General features: G+C 44.6%; 1 protein-coding gene across 1 annotated transcript in view; it reads left to right on the top strand.

Moving 5' to 3' along the window:
• Positions 1-14,083, top strand: part of GRK5 (G protein-coupled receptor kinase 5) — a 166,006-nt gene that overhangs the window by 93,662 nt on the left and 58,261 nt on the right. The window lies entirely within an intron of this gene.

Genomic DNA, 14,083 nt, shown 5'->3' with positions numbered 1-14,083 from the left:
GGAGGGAACTTGCTCATCTTAGGGGCACTACAATGGAGAAGCAGTGCTGCTGGGAAAGGTGGTGAGAAGTTAGGAAGGGAAGGTGAAAGAAAAAAATGGGGAATCATGGTCCAGATGATCATCCCCAGAACGGAGCATGATCAGCTAACACAATTACAGCTCCTTTCCCAGCTCCCAGCAGCACAAGTGGATACAGTGACATCCCTGTTTCAGCTCTGCTGGTATTGGTATCAGGATGGGTGTCAACATGACGGAGTTTCTGTTTCAAAGGAAACTTAGGAAAGAGCTCAGGAAAAACTGTGATAAAAGAACATTCTTCAAGTTGCCAAGTAGAAAGCTCCCAGCCTTTTGTGTGAGCTCTTCCTAATGAGCAAGGGCTCCTCTGTTTGTCCACAGCAATTTTTTTTTTTTTCTCCAGTTTTCCATTTCCTTAAAAGCTTGGGAAATTAAACATGCAAAAATATGTGTTAAAACGATGAGCACCTAAAATGGATTTTGAATTAAGGCTGCCTATGCAGCTTAAATTCATATCTCTGTATATATCACATCTTAATTTTCTTCCCCGGCAGCCCTAATGAAGTCAATTCAAAAGACTGAGTTAGTCTGAGGATGAAGCCGGCTTGTCTAATAAAAGAGGATAGAATGACGGGCTCATTTATTGCATGATGTAAAAGGTGTGTGATAAATTTAAACAGAGATTTGCAGCATCAAAGGAAATTGTCTCATGGCCAAAATGGTTGAATAACACACTAGGGAACTGGACAAGGGATACACTCTGGTCAGACTAGGTCTTATGTGATGACAGGCAAGTCGCTTAAAATGAGCTTTTCACGATTGGCCTCTAATTGTGCATTTTCCATTTTCTGAGTAGCTGCCTTGAGATTTCTGGGTCTCGGTAGTAACATCGGCAACTGGAGCAAATGGAAGATTGGTTGTGAACAGAGAGAATAGCGTAGAAAGTTAAGTACACGGAAAATCAAGTTGCACCAATCAGTGGATACTTTTTACCTTAATCTTCATATATTTAAGTTCCCCATCTGTAAAACTGGACTAATGACATCCTCTTCGTCTCCCAGAGGTGGTGTGAAAGTAGATCCATGAATACGTGTGAAGTATTCAAAGGCTACAGTGGAGAATGCCACAGAAAGGTCCATGGGGAAATGAATCACTCTGTCTTCAGAGCAGGCCTGACTGGTGTGCAGTAAATAAAGTCTGGGGCCACACATTGAACCAGAGGAGAAAACGAAATGCTGAATAGCCACTCATTAAGTAAGCACTGTCCGTTCTGTGCGTTGAATGGGGTGAAGGTCCTGTGGGAAAAACAGTTTGCAGTGATGTAATTAAAGACCATACCAGAAAGCACACACAGGGAGGAATGGCATTCAGGCTACACGGGCAACATTAATTTAGGTTTTTCCTAGGTTTTGAGGCTTCACTTTGCAACCTCAATCACGTTCCTTTAGTAATTTGGGGGGTGTCAATATAACACTACAGCTGAATTCTTCCTTGTGGAATATTATGTCTTCTAAAAGAAATATTCTCTAATCAAAAGTGAATGTGTTGCGTTACTTCCTGTTTGCTTCCCATGCTGCTACGGCTAATTGCTGCTTTCCTGCGGGTGGAGTGAAGACTGTTGAAGCCCAATGGCCTCAACCATGGGCTGCTTATTCAATGTGGCATGTAAGCAGCAGGGATTTCCTTGGCCCTGGCTAGAGATCTGCGTACTTTACCTCTTCCATGCAAGTAGGATGAAATTAATCAGTGTTGGTTTTCTCAGCAAGCAATGAAATGTCAACCGCTGCAGTGGCGGAGGAGGAAGACTCCTCAAAGAGGACCAGGAGAAAATGCATGAATGAGAAGTTCCTGCCAAGATATGAACACTACGCTTGAGTGTCTCTGAAATGTTGGGCGCAGAGAGTAAATAAGCCCCATGACAGTTCTAGCCTAAATACCCAGCACTTCAATGGCAAGTAGCCCATACTTTCACCGACCTTGGCATCGCGACGAGGATAATATTTTTGCAAGGATGAACTGCACTCGAACAATGTCTCTAATGTTTCAGTGTCGTTGCAAACATGCTTTCCTTTCAGATCAGCCACGTGGCTTTTCTTTTCCATCCCTTTTTTCCCTTTTCCTTTCATAGAAGTTCATTTCATGTGTCTGCTGAAGGGGAGATCCCTGTCTTCTGTGCAATTCCTGGGCTCGTCTGAGGACTCAGAAGACAGTGCACCTCTATCCTGGGAATGCGTGTGTTAACCCTTAGCTGATGGTTCTCTTCCAGCCTAGCTCACTGTACTTAGTGTTCCCGTATCTCACTCTCATAGGAGAAGCTGCATATGTCTAAGGGCATAATTTCCCAGGGCAATCTTGACTTCCATGTTTTATGAACTCCTCCCAGTAACTGTTGCACTCACTAATGAAGTAACAGGAGCGGTCCAGCTATGCAGATGGGCAGCAGAATATTGCTGGTGAAGCAACAGCTTGCTCTAAACATCCAAGCACCAAAAAGCCATATACAGCATCTACCCTACCCGGTCTGGAGGCCAGCATGAAGGTAGAAGCACAAGAGGCTACCCTTTTTGGTGGTAGAATTGAAAGGGCTACCAGAATCTAAGTGGCTGCCCCATAGTGAGCCTTTTACCCAGGAAAAGGGTCCTAAGAGCACTTTCTCTCTGTGCGTCGCTTCACGTTTATGGCCACAGACCTGATGCTTCACACAGAGAGAAGGTGGTGTCACCCGACTGATAAAAGGCAGCGTGAGCTGTTGCAGAGTTCCCACAGGTGGAAATAAGCCCATGCTTCTTTCTAGCCTGATCCACCCCACCTTCCTATATGTTCCTGACCGGACTAACTCGGGAACAAGTTTCTCAAAGGACTAATGACATCGGCTTGTGATGCTGCTCTTACCACACCAGTGTTATTCCTTGCCACGTGTCAGTCTGCTGTAGAAGTTTATGAGATAACCAGATTAGATTTACGTGGATTTTTTTATACTGTGCTTATTTTACCAAGCAGTGTGTACAGACCTCCTGCTGACATCCTCGAGTCAAGCGATGGCTGAGTGGGTCAGCACTTGGCTGGAAGGGTGCTGGAGACTTCAGACATGCATTAGGATCTGTTATTATTTCTTCAGATCTAACATGTAGTACAAAGGGATGTTAAAGTATCATCTCCAAGTGAGAAGTAAAATGTCTAAATATGTTTTCAGTATCTAAACACCACATCACTAATTACGTGGTATGCAACCCTAGTTGAAGTTCCTCTAATTTTGTCTTCTGTCCGCTGAAATTCTTTCAGTAGCTTTGGAGGTGATAGTCTGGGCTTCTTGTTTGCAGATCTGAACACCGTTATTTTGTGTTGCTGAACATTTGTGGTTGCATGTTGAAATTTAGGAAACAAAATGTTACGGGGAGAAAACACTTTCACATTACAGTGTGAAACTAAACCAAGAAATGACAGAAAAAAAATTAAAAGAGATCAACTGAAAAAATACAAATATTAGAATAACCTTCAAGATTACAAAAGCGCTCACTTAGTTTCCCTATGACAACCCAGTTTTTGGAAGAATGAAGAGGAAGTTCTCTCTAACATTGCGTCCTTTTTTGTAGACCTGAGTAAGGCTGTTCATGGTTCTTGTGTCTGGACACCAGCTGCCACGCTCTCTGCATCCATCTCAGTAATTTGGTACGAAGAGATCCTCGGTACTGAAGACTTCTGTCAAGAAGGAGAAAAACATACTTTCCGTTGGCAATCCCCCTCTCGCACAAGTTCATTTTAGTGTATTTGGGGTTTCCGAATGACTTTAAAATCTCTTTTCCACTCTTTATATCGATTTTACTCAGCAGCTCAGCTCCTTCGCACCCACTCAGAGGGGCCCGTCATCTGGCAGGCAGTCAAATCAGCCTGTGACTATAAACCAAGTCAAAGTCGGTGTCCAACTTATTCCAAGTAGACCACTTGTACTTGGGCCAAAGATCCAGTTAAGTGGTAATTTAGCAGCGTTGTCAAAGGTCACTGATACCCCTTAAAATTGCTGAGGATTGATTATCTTTTTTCAGTGTATTATTGTCTCTTTGATTATTTCGGTTGATGGTTGAGCTTATTTTGCAATTTTTTAAAGGATGGGATTGACGAACACTTAGAAAAATAACTTAACAGCGTAAGATTGTGGTGTTTTGTTTTACCTGAAGTTTGGTGTTTCAAAACATCAGGCGAAAAATAGAAAGGAAAAAAAAAAAAGTAAATTTAGCAATGAAGTAACAACTAACAGCATCTCGTATTTTGTTAAAGGTCACTAATAAATGGCTGAGATGTTTAGAACTTGCAGTAACTATTGAACGTCATGCAGAGTTAGTAATCCCTGTGAATAGTTTTATTATGCGCCTGTCAGCAACGTACGCTGCTTAAATATGCATTCGCAGAGTGACTGTGCTGGTGGCTATATGCGTTCTGCCATTTTATTGACCTGGTAAAGGTTTAGTCTTGATGGCTGCTTCGGTTTCTACCCGGGCTAGTTTAGAAGTCAAAGAGTAGTTTTGCAGAAGCCTTTTCGTCTTAAGAAAGCGATTCACAAGATGTCTCCTTTAGTTTCCTGGAATCGAGATGTTTATTTTGTGCTATGTACAACAGCAACAGTTCTGTAGATTTCATAACCTTAAACATTCAAATTACAACTTTTACCGAAATTTTCTTTCAGCACGTATTACTCAGAATATCACCAGGCAGGAGTCTAAATAACAGCACTAGACAGAAAATAAGTCCGGTGTTTCAGTTAAAATCTTTAAGACTGGACATAAAAGTCCCAAATAAAAAAAAAATCTCAGTAGCTACCTTCTTTGAGGACAAGTCATCCGGTTCTGTCATCCCAATCCAAAGCAGAACAAAATGAAAACAACCAAGTGTTTGTTCCTCGAATTTCCCAGGGCGCTTCTGAGGTGAGCGTTCATATTTGTTTGGGGGATTTTTTCCATTCCTCTGGCCTTGCCGCAGAGGCATTGTTGAAAGTCATTTAAGAAGATAAAGACAAACTCCTTTTCTAGCCGGGGTGGTGGTCACGGTTATGGTGTGGGCAGCCCTTCCCCTGGGGCTACAGAACAAACACCACATTCGAGTGCTGGGAAATTTTGGTGATGGTGCATCTTCCGTGATCAATGTGAAGTAGTTTGGAAGTTCACCATGCCCTGAATAGCTTTGTGCCAGCCGTGAAGACAACAGTTCAGTTCAGACACTGTGCGCAGGAAACCTCATCAAAGGCATTGATCCAGGGGCACGTGCTTACTACAAGTCATTTGCATTTTTGATCTAGCAGAAGTGTGACATACCTGTCCATCTGTCTGCCTATCAGTCAGTCAGTCCATCTCCCTGCTCTTTTTTTTCTTTTTTGTTCCCTTTCTACTGCACTGTTATTCTAACTGGTAGCCAAACACAAAAGAAAGGATGTGTTTAAGAACATGGTACCTAATTGTCCTGGTTCCGGCAAGGATGGGGTTAATTTCCCCCAGGAGCCGGCAGGGAAGGCAAGTATTCCATCCCACGTGACCCATGCCCGGCTATAAGAGGCGGTAGCCCGGGAGGGGGAGGCAGTCGCCACTCGGGGGCGGCTGCGGCGGTGCGGGGCCGGTAGGTGCGCTGCGGAGCTGTAATCGCGTTCTTCTACTCCTTTATCGGTGTTATTGTTTTCCTTTCTTCTTCTCTTTGTCTGTTCTGTTAAATTACACCATTTCAACCCACGAGTTTTGCCCTTTTCTGCCGATTTTTCCCGCGGCTGTGGGAGTCGAGCGAGCGGCTGCGTGGTTCTTTGTTGCTGGCTGAGGCCAAACCAGGACACTAATAATTTCAGTTAAAAAGATTTTTAAATATTCCCATTGCACAGCCACAATCCAAATTTCCTCACGATTAATCGTGATGCGTGCACTTCCACCGTCATGCTGGTGTTGACTGTGGACCTGAGAGACGGACTGAGTGTTTTATTCACGTAAATGGTGCTTGACAGAGGTGGGAAAACTATGTTTGATCAGAGACCCACTGGAATTGACGGGAATCTCTCCATCCATTTCAGCAGGCTTAAAGATTGCCTTCACTATTTGTAACAATTATTTGTTGTCTTTCCCTGCACCCTGTGCTTCACGCAACAACATGTATTTTTGCTTCTATGATTTAAAGGGGCTCAAACGTTAATGGCGGGTTCCATCTTCTCAAGCCAAACCTACTTTTGACCCTGCAGTATCTGCAGTCCGCGTTTGAACTCCAGGCTTGACCAGTGACCCACGTGGAAAGGATGCAGTTGTCTGAACTAGTAACTTTTAGAAGATACCAGAAGTGTTGGAGCAGGGCTGAAATAACTCGGCATAGTAACTCAGATTTTGTGAGGATGAGAATTTGTCTTCCGCTGGCAAATGGCCTAGTCTCAGGGCAGAGCATTTGCTCTTTCACATTTGACTGTGCTCCTGGCACAAGGCTGGATGACCAAATGTCTCCCCTGAGGCAGCTGAGGGTCCCTCCCCAGGCTCTGGACCCCACTCCTGTTTTTCTGTGCGGTGACTATATTGAGCTCACAGGATCTCGTGTGATCCTCCTGCTGCAGCTACAAAAAAGGTGGGTGGGTTGTTATCCCTCCTGCCAAGAATCTTTGTCCAAAATCAACAAAGCCACATAGGCTTTCTGGTTCAAGTACTCGTGCAAACATATTTATGCAACTGTTTGTGGGATTTGACTTTCAAATAAAATTCCATGAGCAAAGCTTCAATACAGCTGCTTTCAAAAAACAAACGAGAAGGTCCATATATATTGCCGAATTGTATTTAACTTAGAATTTGTTACAATATTCTCCAAACGTTTTTTCCATATTGGCCCAACTCTAAGGTTTGGACTGTTTCCATCTTCAGTGTAGTGCTGCTGTGATGTGTGGAGTTTATCCCTGTAGCCTAATACCATGAAAAGAGTGGAAGTAAGGAAAGTTATACAAAGCAAACACTGTCTGCATCTGAATAATTACATTAGATGTTCGATGATCAGGAGATTAAATTTTGTTTGTTTTAAAAAAGATAGCTGACAAGCAGAGAAAATGAAGTTGGCAGGACTTAAAACCACTTTGGGGTAATTCCATTGTCTCAAGTAAGCTTGATTGCATTTGTATTTTTAATTAATTAAACTTGGATAGCCAGTGCCAAAATAACGCTCACTGTAACCGTATAGATGAGGGTCTCCAAGTTTTTTTGTAGAAAAGCCTAAATTCAAGGGGAAAAAATCAACCAAGGCCAAAGAATGTGTTCTTCCCCAGGGCTTCATCTGTAAGGTCTAGAGCTTTCTACAGCCATGAAGTGCTGCTTTTAACCGCAGACCGGGACGAGCTGCTGTTTAAAATAAGGAACCTATCAAGCCGTTATCCTGTCATAAGTTGTAACGATTTCCTTATTTTATTAAAAATAAAGCAAGCGGATGAAATATTTATTGTTGGAGGGAGTGTGCTTCTGCCACCAGCAACGCAACTTCATCACAGCCTTTGGCATCAGGGTTTCTGTCCTGCACCTGCGCAGCTCCGGCCCTGCCAAGATAAACACTCTCCAAGACAGGGGCTACGTCGTCATTTTACATCTCTGTGAAGTGCCAGGTGAAGTTATGGAGCAGTATAGCGGTTAACGTATAAAAAGACTCTGCTGTGCTCTCTTGGACTAAATTTCCGCTCCGGGGGTTTGCATTGCGAGTAAATAGCGAGGAGCCGCAGGGCTATCCAGTAGCACTCTGGGCTCGCACGCTTTAATATACTTATTCTGGCCACGCTGCTCTGAGGTAGGGCAGTGCTATTGGCCCCGCTTTATAAATACTGCACGCCACAGAGGTCTGCGGGACGCGGGATATTAGTTGCGCTGGTAACTGAATTCCCGCGGGAGCCTGGCTGCCTGTATTGGGCTTTTGTAACGTTACCTACCGCCACAGTTCCTGGGAATTTTTGCGTGAACTGAAACTAAGCATTTTTATTCCTGTCTTGTGTTCTCTAGCCACCTGGCTTGCCTCACCTTTTAAATGCGTTGCTGGGGGACGGGGCAAATGGAGAGTCCTCAGCATCTCAACAACAGTTTTCCGTATTAAAAAAAAAAAAAGGCAAAACCAAACCAACAAAACCCCAAACCAAACGAACCCAAAAACCCAGGAAGAAAAAGACAAAAAGGACAAGAAAATTGCCTTCTGTTGCTTCCTCATTCCCAAGTAGTCACTATGAAAAGGAGATCCATCACTACCTTACTGTACACGTCCTTGGGCAGGTTCTACAGCCTTAATGGCAATATCCATGTTTCTTCATCAGAAACGGGCCTGTATTTGGAGTTTCTCAAAGAAAGAAACCTGATATGTTTTTCACTCCAAGTACATGGCTGCCCAGCAAAGTTCTGACTGACCATGACATCTCCAGTACTGAAGGCCGTCAAAAAATCAAAAGGTAATAAGTGGGTCTGCAGAAATCTTAACGCAGCCCATCTCAGGATCTTACTTTTGAACACAAGGATTATCTTTTGTATAGGAGCGTGTTTATTAGAGATGGAAAACCGTCTTTTGTAGAATGCAAGAGCTAATGTTCCCACTTTCCAGATTATTCCGAAATACAAGAGCAACACAGACACTGTTAATAATGCAATCAAAGCAATTTAAATCCTTTTAAAGCATCCACAAAGGAGCCTTTGATAAGGAGCGACTTTCATAAGCCTCAAAGTCTAGGCAGTTTAGTATGTACTGCTTATTAAGTTTATATGTAGACAGTGGTAATTCCACTTTCGGCTGGAGAAGAGCAGCAGTAAATTATAAGACATATTTATAAGCACTAGTGTTACACTTGCTGCTTTTAAATGAAAAATGTATTTATATTAATATAGCTCTAAATGGGGTTATTCAATGTTTAAAGATGCAATTTGTTTTCCATTAATACTTTGACTGGACACAAAAAAATCTCTAAACTTTAAAGGCTTTGGTCTTTTTTTTTTTTTTTTTCTTGATAAAAAGAAGGAAACTGCTACAAGTGCTACTGTACAGTGAGCTGTGGGAGTCTGTTTAGTTCAGTCATGCTGCATATTTTTTAATCTTGCTTTTCGTTCCTGCTTTTGTCCTCCTTTTCGTTGTGTGCCACTGTAAGAGAGCTAATATGTAGAAAGCAGTGATGGGCAAAAAAAACAGAAATGGCTTTAGGTTTGGGCTGGGGTGGTTAGGATCTCTTTTAGCAGCATGTCCCCCAAGTTTGAACGAGGCGGAAGGCATGTGATTGTGGGACATCATGAAGTTTCCGTCCATCCCATGGCTGGGGGGCTGGTGGGAATTGCTTTGCAGGCCTCACCCCCTTGGAAAAAGAAAGTTTTACTTTTGGTGTGCCAGCAGTCTTACAAACTGACTACTCACCCGTTCTGGCCCTGATGCTGCTCCCTATTGTCCAGCTTGAGCATAGGGACTGAGGGTTCCCTCGTGTTCAAAAGCTTTCTTCCATGAGTTTGGTGTGCTTTTCGTTGTTCTGGACTAAAGCAGGCCAGAGGAAGAGAGCAGCAGACAAATAATAGACTCGGAACAAAGTCTGTTTGAAAGATTTTGGTTCACCTCAAGGAAAAAAAGATTGGGAAGGGAAGATGAGATCTCATCTGGGGTCATTGAGCACGAGCAGGAAAAGAACAATTAGTTCTTCCTACATTCACTTTGGAGTTTCCTGGTGTTAAGGAGGGTTGGTTTTTGCATTTGAGTGGGGTGGTTTTGTTTGTTGTTTATTTTTGTCTTGGGGTTTTTTTTTAGGCAGCAGAGTTACATTGCATTTGGATCTTAGTCTCTTTTAATCTAGGCTGATTTGATGCCAAGGAGAGCAGAGATCAAGACGCCAAGTCCAAATTTTCCGTGCAGCAGCATGGTGCATGTCTTCTTGGTGATTCTCCAATTCATTTCTTTGAAATGTCTTCTCTTGGGATTCCAGTATGTTAAAAAGGAAAATAAAATGCTACTTAATAGATAGTACATAAGTGCAATCATTGGCCATGCCAGTAATGACCAAAAAGCCAAAAAGATGTTCCTGGCTTTTGTAGTCTCGAAAAGTGAGATTTAAACTGAGCTCATCCCTCCCTACAGACATCTAGAGGAGAAAACCTCACCAGCTGGTTGCAGGTGTTGGATTAGTAGCCCTTCAAAATGAGGGTTTCTGCCCAGAAGCAGAAGTACAGCTTTCCACAGCAGCCTCGGTGGGACACCTGCAGTTTACCCTGAATGAAACAATATCAGAAAGGACTGGTTTTCAACCAAGAGTCATCGCCCAGTTTTGTAGTGCACCACTAACCCATCGAAACCCACAGGTATATTGCAAAGGAGAAAGAGGAGGGGGGATCTGGTCTCTGCAGACCACTGTTTCCAAAATTGCTAAGGTGATGGGTTTTGAGCCAGCAAAAACATGCTAGGTATTTAAATGGGAAAATAAGATGAAAAAATCTTCGCAAGGCACGGGGAGATTTTAGTCTAATGAAAATATTTTTTTTTTCCCTTTTACTTGAAAGTCAGAGTTTTTATCAGCAGCAACTTTATTACCTTGTTTTCTGTTTTTCACTTCATCATGGCATGTTTTGATCAGTATGAAATTTTACTGATAGGACTATTTTTCCTAGGTGTGGCTTAGATATTTTTCAGAGCCTTACCAGAGTATCTGTTGGGGAACAAATTTGGGCACAGAGTTTGAATGGTGATGGTGTTATCTGTATGCAGGTGGAACTATTTTGGCAGGTTCTGTGTACTGGGTGCTCTTTAAAGTAGTATTTCAATACATAAGCCACGAAGTAAAGGGAAAAATGAGTCAGTGGAATTTAGAATAAACATTATATATCTTTATTTATCTTATGAGCGTTTATGATGGCATTTTATATAATACCTTTTCTATATTAATCTGCGTCGTTGCTGTTGGGAAGATAAATAATTCATTTGCATGTACACATTATTTGCCAGTGATATTTTCTAAATGAAATGTTTAGCATCAGTGAGAAGTGACTGCTTTCCTAGGGCTGAGACCCACCCACCTTCCCCTCCTCCCCCCCCCCCCCCCCCATTTTGGGTAGCTTTGCAGGTGTTAAACAGGATTGCACTGAAGCAGGAGGGTCTGACTACCAAAGATATCGCTCTCAGAGCTGTTTTAGTTACACTTCATCATCGTAAGCATATGGTTTCACTTCCAAGTGTTTAACATTTCCATTTCCTCAGGAAATCATTCTTTCTATTTTTTAAACTTTTGAAACTGGATGGATATTTTTACTGGCAGGTGGGCCGCGAGCGACACGACGATGAGCCCCAGCCCCAGGGAGCCCCTGGCTGCGGTACCCGCGTGGCTCTCCGTCCCCTCCCCTTGTGCAGCAGCTCCCGAGCACGGCTCGGGGGGCTTCAGCCAGGTCTCCGGGGTGCAGCACACTGTTAAAACCCTTCTGCTTTCCTTCTTTCCTTACTGCAATAAAACTATGCGCTCCTTTTCTCTGCTTTAGCCGAGAGGGGTGTTTTTCTTTCTCGGTCCATTCCCGGGCCCATGCGTCCCAAGAATTAGTTGAGAGCAGACTCCTCTAGCTGACTTGGTGAGGCCAACGGCAAGATCAGGTCCTAAGAAAATATTTTGTGTCACCTACAAGGAATGAAAGCAGTTGCGTCATGTATTTATTGTCTTTATTGGTATACCCAGCACTTAAACAAACATGACTGAGGAGGGGATGGCTCCAGGGAACTGCTCTGGCTCTTGTGTTTTCAGAGATTATTTTTGGTATTTCCTTTTTCCTCATTACGAACGGGTCCCCCTTCTCACGTGTTGGCCAAGTTATGTACTGCAGGAGGAAGTCTGCGCTCGTGTCGTCTTTATGTTTCATTTACCCACATATGCAATAGTGTTTAGCTGCTTGTTTTCTTTTCCTGCTATGCTATAAAGCTTAGTTATTGGCTGTGCAATTTGCACGCTTATTTAGCTGATATCGCTAGCCTTTTTGTTAGAAGAGCATCCTCTGCAATAGTATTTGTCACCGTATCATAACAACTTTGATAAACTAACTGCATTTTGTACCACAAATGTTGCCGCTGTGCATGAAATAGCACCATACGAGAGAAAATATAAGGCAAACTATCTGATTAATGTATTTCTTCCTTTGTGTTTTACTCTATTATGGATTCATACAGTTGCATTTTTTGCACTGCTTGTTTAACATGAGGAGATTGCAGTGGGTTTGGGCTTCTGGAGGGACTGAGTTTGGGATTGCAATCAGACGGGCCGTGCGCTACCGACGTTCAGGGCGCATATTTTATTCATGCTCTCAGAAGAATTAGTTAGTCGAGGTAGCAGAAAACAGCATCAGACAGATGTAGTTTAACCTCCAGACCTCCCGGGAGAGCTCAGCTGAGCTGCACAGCCTCTGACTTCGTGCCAGCCTCTGGGACATCGTCAGTTGCGGTTTTGATCTGCTCAGGCACTTACCAAACTCCCCTCCCCTCCCCTCCCCTCCCCTCCCCTCCCCTCCCCTCCCCTCCCCTCCCCTCCCCTCCCCTCCCCTCCCCTCTCCCTTCTCCCTCCCTTCTCCCTCCCTTCCCTTCCCTTCCCTTCCCTTCCTTCCCTTCCCTTCCCTTCCCTTCCCTTCCCTTCCCTTCCCTTCCCTTCCCTTCCCTTCCCTTCCCTTCCCTTCCCTTCCCTTCCCTTCCCTTCCCTTCCCTTCCCTTCCCTTCCCTTCCCTTCCCTTCCCTTCCCTTCCCTTCCCTTCCCTTCCCTTCCCTTCCCTTCCCTTCCCTTCCCTTCCCTTCCCTTCCCTTCCCTTCCCTTCCCTTCCCTTCCCTTCCCTTCCCTTCCCTTCCCTTCCCTTCCCTTCCCTTCCCTTCCCTTCCCTTCCCTTCCCTTCCCTTCCCTTCCCTTCCCTTCCCTTCCCTTCCCTTCCCTTCCCTTCCCTTCCCTTCCCTTCCCTTCCCTTCCCTTCCCTTCCCTTCCCTTCCCTTCCCTTCCCTTCCCTTCCCTTCCCTTCCCGCTGTGCGTGTCTGCGCATTCCTTCAGAGATTACCTTCCCACCAAAAAAGCAACTTGTTCAAGCAGCACAAGCTTGTACCACTCACAAGGACACCCCAAGGCTGCGCAGCGTCCAAGCGAGCCCTGGGGCTCTCTCAGTGTCTGTGTCTCTGTCGTGATGTTCCATGCTGGGGGTTCCAGCTCATGCGGTTCCAGCTCATGCAAACAAACCAGTGCCACGGGCTTTCTGCTGGTGGTTAGACAGACTGGAGGTCAAGTTAGGATTTACAGTGATTTCAATCCAGTTTTATTTGCTAGAGGGTATGAAAGCATTGCAACCTTCTGGATAGATTGAGCGATACCCCGATCCAAAATGGACTGGCAATACCAGCCACAAAATAGTGCTGGTACCTTGAGCTAGACTTCTTGAGAAGCACAGTCCAGCTAGCCCCGACCCATGTCTCCAGCAACCACCTGTAGGTGCTTCAGGGGGCAGTTCCTGAAGTACAGCCATACCCGCCCAGAGGTGCAGCACTGGGCAAGCACCCTCCTTCCTCTTACCAGAGGCAGCCTTGGGTGCTCCTGCCCACCTGCCACCCAGCTACAGGTCAGCAAGTCCAACATCTTGTACAGCGTTTTCCTTTCAGGAGGGATGTCCTGGTCCCCAGACCGTGACCTGTGATGAGCAAGGCCTTCGGCTGGGTGCCTCCATGGCAAAGGCGAGCTCCCTCGCAGCCGTGTGCCTGCAAGGTGTTCTCCTTGGAGTGGATGGAGCCGGAGGGTGAGGGGGGACAAAGCAAAGGGGGAATAAAACACATTGCAGGAGCGACTCCAGGCCTGACAGAGAAGTAACCAAGGCACTGACAACTTGTGTGGGTTTCGTATGTCTGTTTGCAGTGCAGTGTTATGTGTTTAGAAGCTGGTTGTTTCCATAATAACAGCGAGTGCCATATGGCAACGAGGAGGGTGGTGAGAGGAACGCTCAAGGAAACACAGTATGTTGTTTGACATGTGTGTGCTTCTAGATGAATAACGTGTCTTGAGCGAGTACTGCTGCTTCCAACAGGCTGGGGGATTTGCTGCTCTCACCAGAAAAATATCCAAAGCCCTCGGCGTTTG

Source organism: Vanellus vanellus (genome assembly GCF_965231255.1).
Source record: "Vanellus vanellus genome assembly, chromosome: 7".
NCBI lineage: Eukaryota > Metazoa > Chordata > Aves > Charadriiformes > Charadriidae > Vanellus > Vanellus vanellus.
The sequence above is the reverse complement of the archived record's forward strand: the minus strand, read 5'-3'. Positions and strand labels throughout refer to the sequence as shown.